Raw genomic sequence first — 22,427 nt, forward strand, 5'->3', positions numbered from 1 at the left:
TATATTATTTTAATGTACCGAAGTACATATGATATTTCCATGCAGATATTCTGCGTCATCATACGACGAAAGAGTAATGGAACTTCGTGATTTAAGACGGCGCTTATTCCGTCGGATCCCGGCCAACTAGTCACTCATAACGAGTGCACCTCAGCACATGTGTGGACTTCGGTCCTAGGTTCATAGATATCTATGACGTAGTGCAGAGGGCGGCCACTAGAGGGAACCCAATAGTTGGTACTTAAAACTGAGACGATTCTTCTGACGCCGGGGTGGAATCCGGTGTGGCTTAGTGGATAAAGCGTCAGCACGTAGAGCTGAAAACCCGGGTTCAAATCCCGGCGCCGGAGAGAGTTTTTTTCCGTTCCATTACTCTTTCATCGTATGATGACGCAGAATATCCGCATGGAAATATCATATGTACTTCGGTACATTAAAATAATATATACGAGTAAGTTTGCCAATAAACCAATCATTCATATTTTTAGTTCTATATTTATGTATGTACCTTTCAAAGTTATTAACATTTCTGTGAAAATATTTTAATAAAATAAAATAATAAATTTCTTTAATGTTGAAAACTTTGAAATGTTTAAACAATAATTCAATTGAGTAATCTTTCTGCTTTTTTAAACAAATTTTTAATACTTTTTTGTAGTAAAATTAACGGATATAGGTTGCATTTATAAGTTACAAGTTGTTTCATACAAAGAAATTCTTATCTCGAAAAGCAAAAACGAGCAAAATTGTACAGGGACATCATTTTATTTTTACTTGCATTTTTATTGTACCTGCATTTCTGAATGTACTTCACTCTCACCCCTTTACTAATGTCCTTGCTCCCATCAGACACACAAACTTACGGCCGCTGTTGCATTCGAAGTCTTAAAGCAGTGAAGTAAACACTCCAGTGTATAGTGTGTTTCATAAGTATGATTGCGTTTTCTATAGAAGAAAGAACCTATATTAATAATATCTTACTAAAAATTATATTCAAGAAACGATAAATTCAGTTTAAGAGAATATTCTTCAAAATGTTTTTAATAATATGCGTACTGAATTGAAGCCTGCATTGTAATGAACGGCAACCATTTTCAGCAACTTATTTAAAAATTCAGATTAGCTTTTTTTGAATTGAGGTGGCTAGAAGCAAAGGAATGCTAGTGAGATTTGTAATAACATGAGTTAAGTGCATCTAGTGTAAGCAAAAGTATCTAAAATTTTAGTGGCAAAGGGATATTTTAATCGCATCACACATTAAAATTTAAATAAAAATTTCACCGATTTTACGAAAGCTTAAATATTTAAACCCCATTTTCTCAAAAGTAACTTAAGTGCACTTACAGCCCTTTACTTATGACCCCTCAATTTAAATGCACTCTCTATATTGTATGTTAACACAAATAATTAATTATGCTAAATAAAGTAGACATTACATAACGAACATAGCCGCCTGAAAAGTTGAGTTTTTGGAAAAAAAAATGTTACTACTCTACTGTATTTTGATAAATTCCGTAAAAGTGATGATGAAACTGAAAATCGTAATATCGTATTTCCCTACAACATAAATGGATACACTACTTTTCTCTCCTCCTATACCTAGTAAAATGATTTGTTTACATATTGCACTAGTAACACCAAACTCTTGTAATGGAAGGGGACAACAGTGTTTCCGAGTATAGCCAGGTTAATGTTAAAAATGTTGGTAAAAATAAAGTGATGTCCCTGTATTAGGCCTAAAGTTTCTTGCTTGAAAAATGTCAAAGAATAACCCCCTGAAATTAATGACACTACTTACGGTCCACTCTATATGTACAGCATGTGTATAGAGATTGTTTTTCCTTCTGTTTTGTCCATGTAATTGCCATTCAGTGTAGCACATTCTTTAGCCTAGGTCGTGCTGTAGGTGTTGCAACAAGCTGTTTCTCTCGCGCCCTAAATGTTCCAATACAATTTGTGGACTTGAAGCATTTTGAAAGAAGAATCCCGTTGCACGAGGTGGTGATAACGATGCATCGCACTTTATCGCGTGTTTATGGCGTGCCAGGCGAGGCGTGGGTTATTGCAATTCTCAGTATGCGAAACAGGAACAAGTTTTCCCTTCAGCTGAAACATCAATATCCGTAAAGCGACTCGCATTTCTGTATGAGTGCGCTTTGAAGCGCCGGCCGGGCTTGTGGAGGGAGGGGAGCGCAAAATGCTTCCTCTTCCATTTGTATTGCTTTGATGAAATGCCTCACTGTGCTCCCATTACCCGCCCTCTTTACACAACTATTTGACGATTGGACTATTATATCATTATAGTTTTTAAATAATAATAATAATAATAATAATAATAATAATAATAATAATAATAATAATAATATAATAATAATAATGATATGATACCTCTTGCACAAAAGGAGAGATCTATAACTGAAACTCGATTAATATATTTCAGTATTATTTGTATTTATCCTGGTAATAATGAACAGTTTGACTCGTAGACATTTTGTTTTTACAGCATTAACTTCCCATGATTGTACGAGAAGATTAGAAGGGAACGGCAGTTACGTAGACTTTCAGCTCCCCACTACTACCATTAACGCACAACACAATGTCAATACGGCGGTTGCTGTCGTCTGCGATACATCGAACTTTTCTGTTGATTTTCGAGTTCGTCATTTTTTCCGGTTATTATATGCTTATTTAAGTTGTGTTAACTCTCGCTAGTGGTTTTATATTTTATTTTATCCGTCTTATTATTTATTTTATTATTGTAAATATTTTTGTTTTATCACTATTATTATTATTATTATTATTATTATTATTATTATTAATGAATTATTTTGTATAACAATCTTTGTATCATTTCTGTCACCATTATTCTATTATTATTATTATTATTATTATTATTATTATTATTATTATTATTATTGTTACTATTATTTTATATCATCAGCATTATTATTTGAACCCTGTAAAATTTATGTAGACTACTGGACTGTACCCGAGCACGAGCATATGCTTATTTCGGGTATCTATCCAAATGTAAATTGTAAATAAATTTGAATTTGAATAATAATAATAACAACAAATGTCTGAAAAAGTCTATTAATTATCCTACTAAATATCTTTATTTAGATTTCAAATTGGAGCAGATAGGCTATATAAATATACATTATTAACCTCATTTCATAAGAACAAGAAAAATTTCAACACATATTGGCATAATTATAATACGAGAATAACATATTATTTCATTTTACAGAATCCAAAAGTTCAACGGCTGCTGGTATGAAACGTGGCTTCAACTGTGGCTTAAAACTTTACAACAAATTATTTTCTCAGTCCCTGTTTTAGCTAACATAAGTATGATTAAATTTAAACTGAGATTTAAAGAAATTACTAAGGGAACTTAACATAGAGTTAGATAACACTGCGTAACAATTTTTTTTTTTTTTTTTTTTCGCTGAGTATGTGATACATGTTTTCTATAGGCTATAATTTGAGTCTCCTGAATACGAATATGAGAATAAAACAGTTGTTGGTTACGATTTTTGAGAAATTTTCGAATTTATATCCATTCAAAATACTGTTTTATATAATGACAATAACGTTAAATATTTCTGTTCAGAAGATTACAGCTTCCTTTTTCTGCATTTTAATCTACACTGGGCATCAGATACATCACGAGCTAAAGTCCAACAATAGTCTGCTAGCATACTGATACTCCACTGTCCTTGATATCTTTTTTTCATAGTCGAAATTCTTAATGAAAGCGCTCACCATGTTCATCACTGAAATCGCCACAATTCTCGGGGAAAAAATCCAGATGGGAGTGAAGGAAGTAAACTTTCAGGGGCATTTTACAACCCATATTTTCATATGCCAACAGTAAATTTTTCACTAGTTCTTCATAGTTTTCACTTCTACAGGTACCCAGAAAATTTTAATACAACCTCCTTGAATGCAATCCAGACGGCTCTCCCTTTTCCTTCCAACAAAGATTCGAAGTGATTGTCCTTCATTATTTTTCTAATTTGTGGTCCATTGAGAACTCCCTCTTTTAGTCTTGAATCACTAATAGTAGGATTTTTTTTTTCTGGATATGTTAAAATGCTTCAGTTTTATGATTCATTCCTTAAAAAAAATCTTCATTAACGCTAACTTAATGTGTAAAGGGGGTAAAATTACTTTACTTTGAGGTTCAAGGGGTTGATGCATAATATATTTTTTTTCCTGGCTCTGTTGATTATCGTTTTATTTTATAATGATTATCTCGAGCACGACTGTTCCATTCGCAGAGAAAGCAGCAAAATTTTGTTTTGCCTAATTGCATTCCAAGAAGCAATGCTAAACCTTCAAAGCTGCACATACAAACCATTCGTACTTTGAATATTGCCATCAAAGCACACTTTAAAGAAATACACGTCTTATACAGAATATTAACACCACGGAAATCTCCTGGTAAACTGAAGCGATTTTATACAGCGAATCTGTTTCACCCCCTCCAAATGGAACCGAAAAGGGCAATAAAACAATTTCCGCTTCTAGAAATGGTTTTGACAGGGTGGTCTATTGCAAAATATAAACTACAGTAATGTAATTAAAGCTCACAGTGAAAGAAATGCACATCTCAAGTAAAATGAGGTACTGTCCATACCTATGGTTTGGTTTGGTTTATTATATATAATAGATCATAGACACATTACATACAACAATTTTACACAAAGATATATTATTATTTAAATACAATTTCTACGTTTTACCTATTAACATATTTGTTTTGTCTTGCACTAGCTTTCAGTTATTGTGCAAGACTCAACTCATTCTAGAATATTGGTACCATCAGTATTGGTTTACCTTCCTAAGATGTACTTCCCTCTTCACTCTGCAATGTGCAGCTAGCGTATCTAAATCATCTCTAATTCTAGTTTCTTCCATACCTCTTTCCTTACAAAACTATTTATACAGTTCATACAAGCTCTCTCTCGTAGGTAAGCCTTCATTCCTTAATTTTATTTCATAATATTCTTTTGACGTACCTTCAAAACTATTAAATTTAGAAATAAAAAAGATAGCCAAATAATTTCTAACTAAGTCAAATATGTTATTATCTGTGAGTCTAGACAAAGCGTACCTTCCAAACTTGAATTTATTAGTCAGCTCAGTAACTGTACTTCCCCTTAATGCTTCCTTCCTTCTATTTTTTAAGTAAAATGAGGTAAACTCAAGCGAATTCATACCGCGAACCTGTTTCACCCCCTCCAAATAGACTCGTAGAAGGGCAATAAAATAATTTCCTTTTCTAGAAGTGCTTCTAACATAGTTGCCTATTTATACTAATATTGTTTTCACGTAATGGGTCGTCACATTTGTAAAAAAAAAAAGTTACACGCGAAATACGGTGGTTTTTAAAATAAAATACATAGAAAATGAATTATATTGTGCATCTCGAAAACTCGAACTGCTGGAGCATTTTGCTTGTTATCTTTTAATTCAAGGAGTGGAAATTAGTAAGAATTTGTCAGTTTTATGTCTGGCGCAAAATGACTGTTGACCAGTGTAATTAATTACTAAATATTAGTGTTGTATCCAGGCTTAGAGACTTTAGACCCGATAGATGAAAACAGAGCGATTTCAAGTTGGATAGCTGGACTGTAGGGGGTGGGGTCAGTGATAGTACCTGTCGTCCCGTGTGCTTTATTTACTCAGTCATACTCATAAGCAAAGCTCGAAACTTGGGGACTTGTGTCGTGTGCATGAGTAAGGTTACAGGTACAGCGTACACAAAGCTCACGCTGCAAGTGCTCAGGGACAGTCGTGTGTACTAAGAAAGTGGTCACATCGAATGGCAGGAAGACGGACGAGAAAAACTGTGTCGTGTCGAAGCCAATGACATTCAGATAATTAATTAGAGGTAAACGGTCTGTTTGAAAATAAGAACATACGTATTATTCGAATGGGTATTGTATACGTTTGAAAATATATTTCTTAAAATTTAGGTACAGAATTTCGTGGAGGAATTCTGAGGAGATATATTATTTTCTTCGAATGGAGACTTTATATTTTGTAACTTGTGTCAAACACAAACTAGAGATTGGAAACGGGCATTCATTGAAATACATTGCAGTCTATTAAATCGGTGGAAAATTTGTCCATAGCCATGGATCAAGTCGTAGTGGAACCTTCCCTAGTAGTGACATAGAAATTGAAAACTATTTTCGAGACAAATTTAGGATACTTATCTTTCTCAGATACGAGATCAGCTAGCAACTACTGAAAATCGAACAGGAAACAGTGACAGTGAAAACATTCAATACTTTATTTCGGCCTAAGACTTTATAATACAATTACAAACCATTTTCCAAATTTGAAATTTTTTTAAAATTGAAGCTTTTAAAAAATAAATTTGTAAAATTATCCACGATATAATATAATATTAACAAATGTATTTTTTTACCTTTTATTTCTGTCTATTATATTCTTGTTTTTATTGAATATCACTGGCTTCTGTCGAATTGTCAATTTATATTAAATGTGTATTTTTCTCTCTTTTTCTCTTTCTTCTTTATTCTTGCTCTTGTGTTGTATTTATTGGTTTGAATTAAGTTACTTACTGTATTTAGTATACTGTCCTTGTAAATTTTATGTTATATTTTTGGCTAAGACCACACCGTACACGAGCCTGGCTCTTACGGTAGTGGCTAGAAACATTTTTGTTTTATAAATGTAATTTGTATTCAGTAGGTAGCTAGTTAAAATAAATAAAATAAAAAAAAATTAATTTTGCTCCCGTCACTTCACGTGACGTGGAAATAAGTTTCTTTCGTTTCAAATCATGTTTAACTAACAGACGAAGAAGGTATGGGTTCGAAAAATATTCGAATGTACGGTATAGTCATACACTGTAATAAAATATACAGAGCAGAACTGTAAATTTGATATATTTTGCATGTTTATTTATATATATGCTATAAAATTACGTGTTTCAACCTACCATAATATTATCATTATGTTGTTCCAGCCAGGAACCACTTTTATAGCAGATCTTACAGTACCTCTGTGCTGGAAGCGGGAGTTTGTTGACATTGAAGTCCGGTCGCTTAGCCACGTTCAAAGACACAAGTCCCCAAGTTCCGAGCTTTGCTCATAAGCAGACATCGGATTCTAGGGCAAATGCCTATTTTGTTTCTTTAGGAGAAAAGTAAAAATAATTTTTAATATTTGTGTTTCATGGAAATTGAAGGGTATTCAAAGAGTTTTATAGTGCCCTAAAATGCCCTAAAACGGTTATTAGAGCCTAATTTGTTAATATTCGCCTAAAAATGCCTAACTCACTATAAAGTTTCGCATTTTACTCTTACTTTTTATAATTTATACATGCATTCACTGCGAAATTTAAGGCATTTAAAAAGTGGAAAGTTTGCTTCACACCGGCCATGAAACCATTGATAAAGGAAACAAAATGTTTTGAATCTCACGACACTCGCAATAGATTTCACCGAATTTAACATGTTTGGAGGCATAAATGCCGACAAAGAACCAACCTTAGTTTTGAAGCAGGCAACAATCACAACATGTGCTGCTACCGATTCAGAGATATACTATACTATAAAAATGACTGTTTTCGGTCTGAAACCGATTAGCTGTACTGCCCTTCAGAGTGTCATAAAATCACAATTTTTGGAGAAAGAGTGTTTTTGAAATATTTATGAAAAGTCGTGAAACTGCGAATTAATAGGGTAAACCGTTACAAAATATTTAAAAGAATGGACCTCCTAGTGTTAACACTGCCAGGAAATGCAACAATAATGTGGAACTTTGTATTTTTGTCCAATTGAATCTCAATATCAACGGTTCATTTGAATGCTCGTTAACAGTTGCACTTTCCCTCACCTTATTTGTGTTGAGAAGTTTTGAGCGGTAGGACGTTTTCCTGTGAAATTTAACGCGATAATTCCGAAAAATATAAGTGCAAAATCTACATTGATCCGGCAATGGCTAACAGAATATTCAGAATTCACTTATGATGGAAAAATAATATTCTGCAAGATTTGTAGCAAACAGGTATGTAACAATAGTTGAAATATATAAATTCTATTAATTTTAATGAGTAGGCCTATAATATTTATAAATTGACTGAGCTATCCTGAGGTATAATTCTTTTTAAGACCACTACACTTTAACCTTTTAAATTCCGATAGTTAAAGTATTTGCAGGTCATTGAAATTTTGATTGTTCGAACCCACTAACTTTGTGATAGAAATACGGCAATACAACAATTAGGGTTTTATTTTAATTCAGTTTACTTCACATTTTTAGATTTCGCAAGAAAAGAAGTGCCACCTAAAGCAGCATGTGCAAGGAACGACTCATAAGGCTAAAGCTCGGCAGAAAAATCAACTGCAACAAACTTTACTAACACAGCCTACTTCATCCAATCTCAGCAGCAATTTCTATGCTGATTTAACCAGAGCGTTTGTTGCTGCTAACATTCCCTGGAATGCAATTGAAAATCCGGTTTTAAGACAGTTTTTACAAAAATACTGCAAACGAAATATCCCATTTCAGTCGACCCTAAGAAAAAATTACTTAGACAGAATATACAATGAAACTTTAGCTTCCATTCGGGAGGATATAGGTGATTCTTACATATGGGTCTCTGTGGATGAAACCTCAGATCCTATATATGGTAGTAGGAAAACTTAGTCCTGATGGACCTTCGATTCCACACCTCGTATGTGTTAAGGAACTTTCGAAAGTGAATAGCCAAGCCATTGCTTATTTTGTAAATAAAGGCCTACAGTCTTTATACTCAGGTAATATAGACGATTCTAAAGTTCTGTTGTTTTGTACTGATGCTGCCTCATACATGGTTGCTGCAGCTCCACTTCTTAAAACATTTTATCCTAACCTCACGCATGTAACCTGTCTAGCACATGGCCTTCACAGGGTTTCTGAAACAATCCGGAATGAATTTCCTCTTGTCAATTCGTTTATTTCTAACACAAAGAAATGTTTTTGTAAGGCCCCATCCAGGATTTCAATATTCAGAGAGAACTTTCCAGATATCCCACACGATGGGGAACCTGGATTCAGTCAGTGGTGTATTATTCTAAGTATTTTAAAGAAGTGGTCACAGTTATTGATAAATTACCTGAAACTGATAGTGCAGCGTGTGTGAAAGCAGTGAAAGATTGTCTGAATGACTCACGAGTGAAAAACGATATTGCCTACATAACATCAAACTTTTCATTCATACCTGCAAGCATTGAACAATTAGAACGTGAAAAACAATCTCTTTGTAGCCAAATAGCAATAGTAAAGGAAGCTCATGTGAACATACATTCTGCTTTGGGCGAAACTGGGAAAAAAGTTAAAAATAAGTGGGACAACGTATTAAATAAGAATGTAGGATTTTCATTGTTGGAAAAAAGTATCAAGAGTGATATCGGGGGAAAGTGTAAATGTTCCAGTAAGTATTGATGTTTCTATTGTACCTAATTTAAAATTTGCGCCTCTCACATCAGTTTCGGTTGAAAGAAGTTTTTCTGCTTTCAAAATGATTCTCAGTGACAAAAGGCAAAGGTTAACTGTGGAGAATTTAGAAAAAATTCTGGTGGTGTACTGTGCAGATAATTATAATAAAGTCTGAGCATGGAACTGAATTTCAATAACTTAAAATGAGTAATCTTGATATCAATAATCATTATTTCATTAGTTTCAATATATTAAATTTGTGCAGCTCTGTTTATAAATATAATATAGTATTCTTTTTTAATGTTTAAACATACTTTTTGTGCGTATTTTAGTGTATAACTAAAAATTTCAGTGAAAGAAATAAGTATGATACCTTGATGTGCCTAAAATGCCTATTTTCATTAAAATAGAGCCTAATTTTACAAATTTTGAGCTTATTTTAGGCGCCTAAAACTGCAATTTTTAGTGCCTAAAAATCCGATGTCTACTCATAAGGCAGTGAGAGGAGGTACTGTTCTGATAATAAAAACAGTCCCGTACACCTAGTTCACTTTATCAGAAGAGAAGACAGAAGATAGCTAGTAGTCTAGTTTTGATCTGTGCATGTGGTTATCTATGTGATTAGTCTAAGAATATATGCGATATTCTGTGACATAAAAGACATGCTAGCAGGGAAGAAGTCTACGGACACTGCTGGGGTAGCGAAGATAGATTTCAATGACTTAGTGTTTTTTCGTTTTGCATTCATTACATCATCCACACCTGTGGAGTAACGGTTAGCGTGTCTGGCCGCGAAACCAGGTGGCCCGGGTTCGATTCCCGGTCGGGGCAAGTTACCTGGTTGAGGTTTTTTCCGGGCTTTTCCCCCTCAACCCAATATGAACAAATGCTGGATAATTTTCGGTGCTGGACTCCGGACTCATTTCACTGGCATTATCATCTTCATCTCATTCACACGCTAAATCACGTAAGATGTTGATAAAGCGTCGTAAAATAACCTACTAAAATAAATCCATTACATCATGTGATGTAGAGCGGAGCTTCTCCCAATATAAACTTTGTCTTGCCAACTACCGAAGAAAGTTTAGTTTTGAGACCTTCAGAATGTGTGTTGCAGTAGGCTACATTGTAACAGTACCATGTATTGTACTTCATAAGTTGTGTATGCTGTGCAGAATTATTATGTATGTTGAGTAAGTATTGCACTTGTGCTTATGACAGAAGCCGAAAGGAAATGCATATTAATTAATTTTGAAAATTTCGCATGATAGGTTTTTTATTTTAATCTATGTAAAGATTAATTTTTTGCTCCTATAGAATTTTTCTCCTCTAACAATCATTTTATTTTAATGTTTGATAAATTAGTTGCCTTTTTTTGGAACGTCACTGTACAGTACCAACAGACTGGACATGAACTTGGTTTCATGTACACAGGTCTCTTCTTCTGCCGACTCCAACACAATGAAAAAGGTGCCTATAGTACGGACGTAGTAAACTTGTTCTATCGGGTCCAAAATCTCGATGTCTGGTTATATCATTATACTTGTGAATATTGGTTATAAACTTTTTCAATTGTTATTGTTCTTTGTCAGATAGGCTCTTGTCTTTGTAATCTGTGCTATTTTATTGCTTATATTAATTGGTTTATTTTATCTTCTTCTTTCTGCTTTTCTACAGGTCAGTTTACTCCCGACCACGAGCGTTTGCTCATACGGGGGTAAATTCCTTAATTTGTACTTCTGTTTTATGTATATAATAATTTCTTAATGTATATTTTTAACACCAGCGAATCCAGCTTGAATTTGTGTTGTTAAAAGTTGGTGCTTCGTGGTAGGTTTTCGCAGAGTACTCCCGTTTCCCCTACCGGCATTCCATTATTGCTCCATTCTTCATGTGGTGCTGTGTTTGCCTCCCTTGGCGCACCAAGGACAACGCCTATGGCGGCTTTAAGAACTACAACTTAGATGTGTCGTCCACAAATGGGAACAGTTGTGTGAATGACTTACATCTAGTGACCAACATCAGATAATGAAGATGGTTTTTTTTTAATTTGTTTTTACAATGTAACGTAAATGGAAAATAATTTAGTTAATGAAACTAAGCTATGTCCAAGTTAGTTTGTCTTTTCTAGATCTATACCTGCTCTCGAATGTCATTTTCGTTGCTTGTAAACATTCCTTTGTCTTCGGCCGTCATAATCCAGTTTTCGTTTCCGCGGAGACAGTCTGCTGCTAACGATTTTCAGAGAATTAAAACAAGTGAAGCAGTCATCCCCGTGTCAACTCCACCGAGTTGCGAACTGTGATTAACAGATCCTTTCTCCGTTATATTTGCACCTGTTTTTCCGGAACAGTTTGCAGCCCCTGTCCGAGGGGACTCGTGTGTTTATGCTTTCTCTGTCTCGCTGCTCCCTCCCTTGTCGCTCCATCCCCCTCACCTACACAAATATTCATTTATACGTTGAAAATGGGAGCGGTTCGCATGATTTTAGTCGAAATTAGCATGTAGATTGGATATCTGGAAATTTTGTTGGACATTTGAAAATTGTCAGTTGGACATCATGTTCGACGAAGTGCGTAAGAACTTTGTAACACAGCTTATGCGCCTCGCAATAGGCTGCGTTCACACGGAGATGATGTTATTTCGCTTAACCTTAAAGATGATGCTATAACGAGATAGACTTCAACCCCTTCAGTTTTGTATATGTTTTCATTCTCGTTTTACAAGAAGCGGAGCTCTTTCTTGGGCTGTAGAGAACGTTGCGCAGTTTCTTGATGGTGAGACAACTGAACATACATTCTTGTAGCAAACGTTGATCCTGTCATCTGAATCTTCTTCCGATCTTTCATTCGGCGCAAATAGTGAACCTTGCTGGCCATTATTCGTTGAATAGATTAATGATTTAACCCTCCTTCCGAAATACCGAGAGCCTGCGATTTTGAAATGATGAGATTGGAGCTATGCCGGAATCAGGAATAGAAAGAGAGTGTTTTCATTATAGCAGTATTCTTCAGAAAAATATTTCACAGGACGTATCCTGTATCCACGGTGGTACCTTTTGTCAGCGAAGAAAAAATATCACAAATAAGCAAATTAATGAATACCGTAAATAGGATTCCAGAGAAGGAACAGAAAAAAAAGTGAGAAATAAGGGAAGATAAGGAACAAGAGGAAGAAATTTTGGATAGAAGGCAAGGAAAGGAAGAGATTGAAAAAAGACAGGAGGGCAAGGAATAAGGAAGAGAGTGAAGGAGGAAGAAAGGGGAAAGTCGGAAAGAGAAGGAAGACATGGGGAATGAAGGAAAGGAGAGGAAGAAATGGGGAATGAAGGAAAGGATAGGAAAAAATGGGAAAATAAGGAAAGGAGAAGAATAACTGGGAGAAATAAGCAAAGGAGAGGAAGAAATGGGGAATGAAGGAAAGGATAGGAAGAAGTGGGGAATGAAGGAAAGGATAGGAATAAATGGGAAAATAAGGAAAGGAGAAGAATAACTGGGAGAAATAAGCAAAGGAGAGGAAGAAATGGGGAATGAAGGAAAGGATAGGAAAAAATGGGAAAATAAGGAATGTAGAAGAATAAATGGGAGAAATAAGCAAATGAGAGGAAGAAATGGGGAATGAAGGAAAGGATAGGAAAAAATGGGAAAATAAGGAAAGGAGAAGAATAACTGGGAGAAATAAGCAAAGGAGAGGAAGAAATGGGGAATGAAGGAAAGGATAGGAAAAAATGGGAAAATAAGGAAAGGAGAAGAATAACTGGGAGAAATAAGCAAAGGAGAGGAAGAAATGGGGAATGAAGGAAAGGATAGGAAAAAATGGGAAAATAAGGAAAGGAGAAGAATAACTGGGAGAAATAAGCAAAGGAGAGGAAGAAATGGGGAATGAAGGAAAGGATAGAAAGAAGTGGGGAATGAAGGAATGGATAGGAAAAAATGGGAAAATAAGGAAAGTAGAAGAATAAATGGGAGAAATAAGCAAAGGAGAGGAAGAAATGGGGAATGAAGGAAAGGATAGGAAGAAGTGGGGAAAGAAGGAAAGGAAAGGAAAACATGGGAAAATAAGGAAAGTAGAAGAATAAATGGGAGAAATAAGCAAAGGAGAGGAAGAAAAGGGGAATAAAGGAAAGAATAGGAAGAAGTGGGGAATGAAGGAAAGAATAGGAAAAAATGAGAAAATAAGGGAAGTAGAAGAATAAATGGGAGAAATAAGCAAAGGAGAGGAAGAAATGGGGAATGAAGGAAAGGATGGGAAGAAATGGAAGAAAGGAGGAAAGGAGAGGAATAAATCGGGAAATAAGGAAAGGAGGGTAATAAATAGGGAATGAAGGAAAGAAAACGGGAAGAAATAGGGAATGAAGGAAAGGAGGGTAAGAAATGGGGAATGAAGGAAAGGAGAGAAAGAAATACGGAATGAAGGAAAGGAAAGGAAGAAATGGGAAAATAGGGTAAGGAGAAGAAGAAATTGGAGAAAGGAGAGGAATAAATGGGGAAAGAAGGAAAGGATAGGAAGAAATGGGAAATGAAGGAAAGGAGAGGAAAAAATGGGAATTAAGGAAACGGGTGGACGAAATTGGAAAGAAGGAAAGCAGAGGAAGAAGTGGGGAATGGAGAAAAGAAGTGCAAGAAATAATAATTAATAATAATTGTAATTTTTTATCTCGCAGAGCTAAGGCCAGTAGGCCTTCTCTTCCGCCCAGCCAGACTCTAATTCTAATTGAATAGGTCATTTGGGTTACAGTAGAAATGGGAAAGAGAAGAGGAAGAAATGGAGAAGGAGAGAAGAGAAACAAATGGGGAAAGAAGGAAAGGAGAGGAAGAAATGGGGTAGTAGGAAAGGAGAGGAGGAAGAAATAGAGAAAAATGGAAAGATGAGAAAATGGAAGAAAGGAGGAAACTAAGAAGGCATGGGGAAAGGGGAATAAGGAATAAGGGAAAGACGCGAAGAGAAAGGCATGAGAGGAATGTGGAAAGTGAAAGAGGAAAGAGATATAAGGAAGGTAGAGAAAGAAGACTAGAAACAATTGTGAAGTTTGGAAGGAATAAATGGATATAGAGAAATAAATTAAGGAAGAGTTATTAGGTGGATAATAAAAGAGAGTTACCATGGTAACGTAAACACACAATCTTCTTGTCGGATGTGCATGTTAAATGTACATATTTTGATCCTCTCCCTTATAGGAGCTATTAAAGTCTTTCTTTTACTCTCGTAAGAAACATATACTGAACATTAGAAAGAAAAAAAATGACCAATGGATTGCGTAACTATTGTGAAGGATCTACAGTATGAGTAATGTTCAGAAGGTGAGATACCTAATATGACTGCCAAAAGACGCGTGGTGGCATAGCACACCTTGTTGACCCTGCCTCGTGCAAAGTGCATGCTGAACCACTATCAGCGTATGACGTCACAGTAGTCTGGAAATCGATAGTTTTGTAATTTAAAGTACAAACGAGCCGCTCTTCCTCTGCTATGCAGATTTTGTGAGCCCTGCAATCAGAGATGAATTCAAAGCGTATTATTAGAGCAACGCGTAAACACGATGCAAACTCTGCATGGAGGTTTATCGTTTTTTGAAAAGATTATTTTTAAAACACCACAGTGCCTTTACTATGCAAATTCGTCGATGCAACAGGCGAAATTCTCTAAGGGATTTCCGTGTTGTGGGGTTGTTAACCACGTTGCATCAAATGTATTTCTCATTTACGAACATAATTTTTTGATTGAGACGTGCAAGTTTGTATTTTAGTCTTCACATAATTATAGTAGAAAGTGAAATAGGGAGAGGAGTACATCAAGGATGCCCCTTTATCTTCTACCTTGCTCAATATCTTACTTACTTACTGGCTTTTAAGGAACCCGGAGGTTCATTGCCACCCTCACTTAAGCCCGCCATTGGTCCCTATCCTGAGCAAGATTAATCCAGTCTCTACCATCATATCCTACCTCCCTCAAATCCATTTTAATATTATCTTCCCATCTACGTCTCAGCCTCCCTAAAGGTCTTTTTCCCTCCGGCCTTCCAACGAACACTCTATATGCATTTCTGGATTCGCCCATACGTGCTACATGCCCTGCCCATCTGAAACGTCTGGATTTTATGATCCTAATTATGTCAGGTGAAGTATACAATGCGTGCAGCTCTGTGTTGTGTAACTTTCTCCATTCTCCTGTAACTTCATCCCTCTTAGCCACATATATTTTCCTAAGCACCTTATTCTCAAACACCCTTAATCTCTGTTCCTCTCTCAAAGTGAGAGTCCAAGTTTCACAACCATACAGAACAACCGGTAATGTAACTGTTTTATAAATTCTAACTTTCAGATTTTTTGACAGAAGACGAGATGACAAAAGCTTCTCAACCGAATAATAACAGGCATTTCCCATATTTATTCTGCGTTTAATTTCCTCCCGAGTGTCATTTATGTTTGTTACTGGTTGCTCCCAGATATTTAAACTGCTCCACCTCTTCAAAAGATAAATGTCCAATTTTTATATTTCCATTTCGTACAATATTCTCGTCACGAGACATAATCATATACTTTGTCTTTTCGGGATTTACTTCCAAACCTATCTCTTTACTTGCTTCCAGTAAAATTCCCGTGTTTTCCCTAATCGATTGTGGATTTTCTCCTAACATATTCACGTCATCCGCATAGACAAGCATCTGATGTAACCTGTTCAATTCCAAACCCTCTCTATTATCCTGGACTTTCGTAATGACATACACTAGAACAAAGTTAAAAAGTAAAGGTGATAGTGCATCTTCTTTCTTTAGTCCACAGTGAATTGGAAAAGTATCTGTCAGAAACTCACCTATACGAACTCTGCTGTAAGTTTCACTGAGACACATTTTAATTAATCCAACTAGTTTCTTGGGAATACCAAATACTTGGAGGATTTAGTGAAGAACTGTTTTCAGAACATGCGGAGGAGTGATAGTAGGAGGAAGAAGAATAAAGTGCATAAGATTTGCTGATGATATGGCGTTGTTAGCAGAGGAGGAGATGATTAAAAATAAATAAATCTATCTAGCATAAATCTATCTTACTCTTATTCTTCTTTTCCTCAATCTTATCTTACTCCTATTTTTCTTTTCCTGACTTCTATCTCTTCAATTCGTTTATGTGTACAATTTATCGACCTCTACTCTTTTCCTATGAATTTGTTCCACTTTAAAGCGGATACATACTGTGACCTATTTGAAAGAGCCTATAAATCCCAAGTGCAGGCTGCAAGTGGACACATAGCGCAGAACATTACAGAAATAAATAACTTTCCAAGATATTGAGCTTTATGATAAAGTAATAAAGCTCGAAGAGACAATTTGTTGAACTGCAGAGGTCCAACTGTCGTAGAAGTGCAGTGTGTTGTTACAGAGTTATTATCCGTGGCCGCAGGTGCAGCAGTGCTGCGCTCTTGCGAGAGACGAAACCAAATTACATTTAAGAGGGATTGTTCATGAAAGAGCAACGAGAATGGACAAATGAACGAGCGAATGCTAGAATAGAATAAAGACAGAGAAGAGGAAGAATCCCTAAAGGAGAGAAGTAAATAAACTGGACTAAAATTACAGCAGAGGAAGTGTTCAAATATGAAATAGTGAGATATACGACCTGATGCGGGTTGTTTTCTTGCGGAGGCCTTCCAAATTACTATGCACTGATACTCTCTTTCTCGCGGGAATGTGTTAGTTTGCAGTTAGGAGCTGATCTGTTGAAACGTTTATCATTATTGCTTTTTCGAGAAATTGAACATTTTGACGTTAAGTTCATTTCTTGAATATACATTGTTATTCCTCAGTGTTAGAAATATTAATGATTCATTCATTCATAGTGTTCTACCCAAAGGGCAGTTCTTTCACTGCAAACCCAGCTTTCTCCAATATTTCCTATTTTCTGTCTACCTCTTTGTATCCTCATATGATCCATATATCTTAATGTCGTCTATCATCTGATTTCATCTTCTGTCCCGAACTTTGTATATTCTCAAAGAGATTATGTGGGACCCGTACAAAGGAAGGAGAACACAAGGTAGGCCAAGAAGAAGATGGGCAGATACATTCAAGCAGCAGCTGGGAGGGAACTGGTCAACCATCGCCCGCAACAGGAACGAGTGGAGACAGATAGTGAACAAACTCATATAGAACTAAAATTTGACAAACTCTAGTGTATCTCACATAGTGAATGTGAATGTAAATATTGTTCACGTGAAATAGCTCATCATGTGAACCACACCAACCGAGCTTCCCCTCCTGTAGGAGGCCCTAGCCCTTCATGGGACACATGGCTTCATTCATTCATTCATTCATTCATAAAAAGATCAGCCTGGGTATTGCATTAATATAGGAATCGTGGAAACCTAAATCTTGCCACGATGAATCTGTAATTCCCAATCTAAAATCCATCGTAGGCTCTAACGCGTTTATTAAGAGCAAAGAATGGCGCGAACGCTTTCATGGATGGCCACACGGTTTTGAATCTCGCATCGAACCTCCTTTCCCGCCATTTCCTAATGTAGATTTAAAAAGTGTTTCGTGTGTTCAAATTTTCCGAAAACCCGCTGTTTGGGTTAGCTATAATAAACTTTTGTAATGTAGCAAGACATACTTATACAGGGTGGGGCATAGGAACCAAGTGTTTTTAAAATAATCATAAAACAGTTTTTGTTTTCAACACATTTTATTGGCAGAATAACGTTTGTGAGAACATACCATTTCAATTATGAGCGGAAAATTACATCTGGCATGTGATGTCCGTATGTGTTGACGCATTGTTTAAGGCGCTGACGAAAATTCACCTCAGTTCTTTCCAGGAGATCTCTGTTGATTTGGGTGATGTGTTGACGTACTGTGTCCTTTAATTCATCTAATATTCGGGGCTTATCCTCGTAAACACGTGGCTTTAGGTAACCATATAGAAAAAAATCACGTGGACAAGTCAGGGGACCGAGGGCGCCATGGAACATCACCAATTCTCGAAATGAGACGATTGGAAAACAGGAGCCAAATAACTTTCATTGACGCTCTGAAGATATGCGCCGTGGCTCCATCTTGCTGAAACCCCCATCTTGTATGGGTGTAAATGTAAATCGCCATGCAAAATCCGTCTTACCGTACGATTGCTGATTCCAAGAGCAGCTGAATGTCTTCGAGCAGAGCGGCCTGAGCTGCGCAGTATCGCTTGTCTGACTGAAAATTTTCTGCAGTGCGCACTCTGTGTTGGGGGCCGGGCGATTTCTTCTTTAGTATTGCGCCTTTTTTTTTTTTTTAGATTTTTTAACCCAACATAAGATTGTGTCACGCACGGGAACAGAATCATTGCGATTAATATTGAATCTGTAGCAAAATTCACGCGGTATCGCTGTCATCGACTCGCCATTCCTAACAAAATAATCATACGCAAACATGCGTCCACTGCTCCATGATGCCGACTGCAGGTGAAATGCTATGAGCCACGGAATGGGGTGTACAAACCAGCACCCAATAATAAAACTCCAATCAGTGCACTATTCTGTAATAAAATAGTACCCACCAATGCTGCCTAGCGGTAACGCAAGCTCCTGCAGTTAGAAAACCATGTGGGGTTTATGGCACATCCTGTATGACCGAGTTCTTCTGCGAGGAAAAGATCTGAATTTGAAAATAAAAGCGTGTAATAGAACTTAATGTACTGGAGGAAATGGTATGACACAAAACAACAAATATTGTCTGCCCCTAGCAACAAGCAAAGACGTCACACAAACCACGGCCATCTCCGAGCAAATAGAGTGGCCTTCGCAAAATCCATTTTATATGTATAGGGGCGTTTCTGTTGTATAAGAGAGCTATAACTTTGTTTTATTTTGTGGTCATCTTTAAATTTCTTTTAAACATTTTCTTAGGGTATAAAAACATAAGTACCGTATGATAAAATATATAAAATAGCATCTATAAAATAAGTACATAACATAAGACTTCAATATCTTATAAAGAGTATAAACCATAATTCCAAGGGGGAAATGTACACCTTATGATGGGGATGAAGACATATCGAAAGATATTGCTGTAGGGGATATCGGAAGGGGAATAAAGTAATGCGAAGTGAATTCTTATCTCTCTTGTCTGTCTCTCCATCCTCTCCACCGGCCTTTCTCTCAACAAAATCACTCCCCTTTCCTCTTGTGTTTTTCCCCACTTTTTGAAATAAAATAGGACAACCGAAAACAAACCTAAAGGCATTCGGTTTTGTTACCATAAATTTTACGGAATTATTTGGCTACTACACCTCAACTTCTTTGGTAAGAAACGAACAATTTTGTCAGCTACTAACAATGACGAAGAGATGAAAGAAGAGTCGCAAAGCTATAGAGAAGTAGTCTTATATGAAGTATTCAATGAGTGTCCATTAGTCTCGGAATTTTACCTGAAACAGCTTTTAAGAGTATTCTAAATTCTGGTTACACTACAGTGAACTTCACAGCAACTGAGGAAGCCACTTAACACATGTCATTTTTGCTCGAAAGTAGTCAACACAATGGCGCTTGGGAGTGTACAAAATACAGGGGAAACACTCAATTTTTATTTTTTGGTCAAAGGTAAAAATACTATTTTACTGTGTTAGTATGAGATTGAAGAAAAAAAATAGGAGTAAGATAAGATTGAAGAAAAGAAAAATAGGAGTAAGAGAAGATTGAGGAAAAGAAGAATAGGAGTAAGATAAGATTGAGGAGAATAAAAATAGGAATAAGATAGGAGTAAGGTAAGATTTAGGAAAAGAAGAATAAGAGTAAGATAAGTTTGAGGAAAAGAAAAATAGGAGAAAGATGAGATTGAGGAAAATAAGAAGAATAGGAGTAAGGTAAGATTGAGGAAAGGGAAAATAGGAGTAAGATAAGATTGAGGAAAAGAAAATGAGTGTAAGATAAGATTGAGGAAAAGAAAATGGGTGTAAGATAAGATTGAGGAAAAGAAAAATAGGAGTAAGATAAGATTGAGTAAAATGAAAATAGAAGGAAGCTGAGATTGATGAAAAGAAAAACAGGAATAATGTAAGTTTGAGGAAGAGAAAATAGGAGAAAAATAAGATTGAGGAAAAGAAAAATAGGAATAATGTAAGTTTGAGGAAAAGAAAAATAGGAGAAGAATAAGATTGAGGAAAAGCAAAATAGGAATAAGATAAGATTGAGGAAAAGAAAAATTGTAAGATAAGATTGAGTAAAAGATAAATAGGAGTAAGATAAGAATGAGTAAAAGAAAAATAGGAATAAGATAAGAGCGAGGAAAAGAAAAATAGGAATAGGATAAGATTGAGGAAAATAAGAAGAATAGAAGTAAGGTAAGATTGAGGAAAGGAAAAATAGGAGTAAGATGAGATTGAGGAAAAGAAAATGGGTGTAAGATAAGATTGAGGAAAAGAAAAATAGGAGTAATATAATATTGAGTAAAAGGAAAATAGAAGGAAGGTGAGATTGATGAAAAGAAAAATAGGAGAAAAATAAGATTGAGCAAAAGAAAAATGGGAGTAAGATAAGATTGAGGAAAAGAAAAATTGTAAGATGAGATTGAGTAAAAGATAAATAGGAGTAAGATAAGAATGAGGAAAAGAAGAATAGGAGTAAGATAAGAATGAGTAAAAGAAAAATAATGGTAAGATAAGATTGAGGAAAATAAAAATAAGAGTAGGATAAGATTGAGGAAAAGAAAAATAGGAGTAAGATAAGATTGAGTAAAAGATAAATTGGAGTAAGATAAGAATGAGTAAAAGAAAAATAGGAGTAAGATAAGATTGCGGAAAAGAAAAATGGGAGTAAGATAAGATTGAGTAAAAGATAAATAGGAGTAAGATAAGAATGAGTAAAAGAAAAATAGGAGTAAGATAACATTGAGTAAAAGAAAAATAAGAGTAAGATAAGATTGAGTAAAAGAAAAATAGGAAAAAGATAAGATTGAGGAAAAGAAAAGTAGAAGTATGATAAGATTGAGAGAAAAAAATAAGATTAAGGTAAGATTGAGGAAAAGAAACATAGGAATAAGATAAGATTGAGGAAAAGAGGAATAGAACGAAGATAATATCGAGTCAGTGAAACATGGAAGTAGAAGAATAGGAGACAGAGAAGGTTGCTTTAAAAAAGTAGGATGAAGATGATAATGAGAAAAATGTAGTAGAAAAACAACATTGAGTGGAATAATAGGATGGATATAATGAGAAATGTAATAGGAGAAAAATAAAGATACAAATAGAACAATGTTAATGAGATATTGATAACAATTGTATGAAGAGAGAGATTAGGCATAAAGGAGTGAATTGAAAACAAGGACAGTAAAATAATGAGGAATTAGGTAGAAGTTAAGAATTAAGAGAAGCATAGGAAGCTAGAATGGGAATAAATAAAAGCGCGAAGAAAATAAAAATGAGAAGAAAAGTAAGAGAGGAGAGGATAAGAATAAGTACAGAGAAAATAATTCTAAGAAGAAAAGAAAACGGAAAATAAGGACGAAAAAGTAGACGACAAGAAACAGGATGAAAGAAAGAGGGAGAAACGAAAAGAGGTTACGAAAGAGAAGAGGTAAAGATAGGTACGATAAGATACATGATCAGGTTCAGTAGAATTTCACAGGTTACGCCAGGGATCTAATTTAATTTTCCTGGTGAGATTCCATCAGCTGAGATATACTCGAGTTGCGCAACAACCATAAAGTACAGAATGCGGCGCCACTAACGCTCCATTCGGCGATGCAGAATCCCCTATTAGCATTTCAATTTAGTGGAGCATGCCGTTAACAACGGCTTGCGGATGTCTTAAGCCGACTATAAAAATGCCTTGTCCGCATCCCACATTCTAATCACTTACCTGCAACACAGTCCGAGATTCTGAAGTCTCTTTCCATCACTTCGGACTCGAAAATCCCTTAGGAAAAGGAACAATCCTGGTTGTCTCATCCGCAGTCTTAAATACTTCTGAGAAAGTATCTTGCAAGATCCGGA

Source organism: Periplaneta americana, chromosome 4 (assembly GCF_040183065.1).
Source record: "Periplaneta americana isolate PAMFEO1 chromosome 4, P.americana_PAMFEO1_priV1, whole genome shotgun sequence".
Lineage (NCBI taxonomy): Eukaryota > Metazoa > Arthropoda > Insecta > Blattodea > Blattidae > Periplaneta > Periplaneta americana.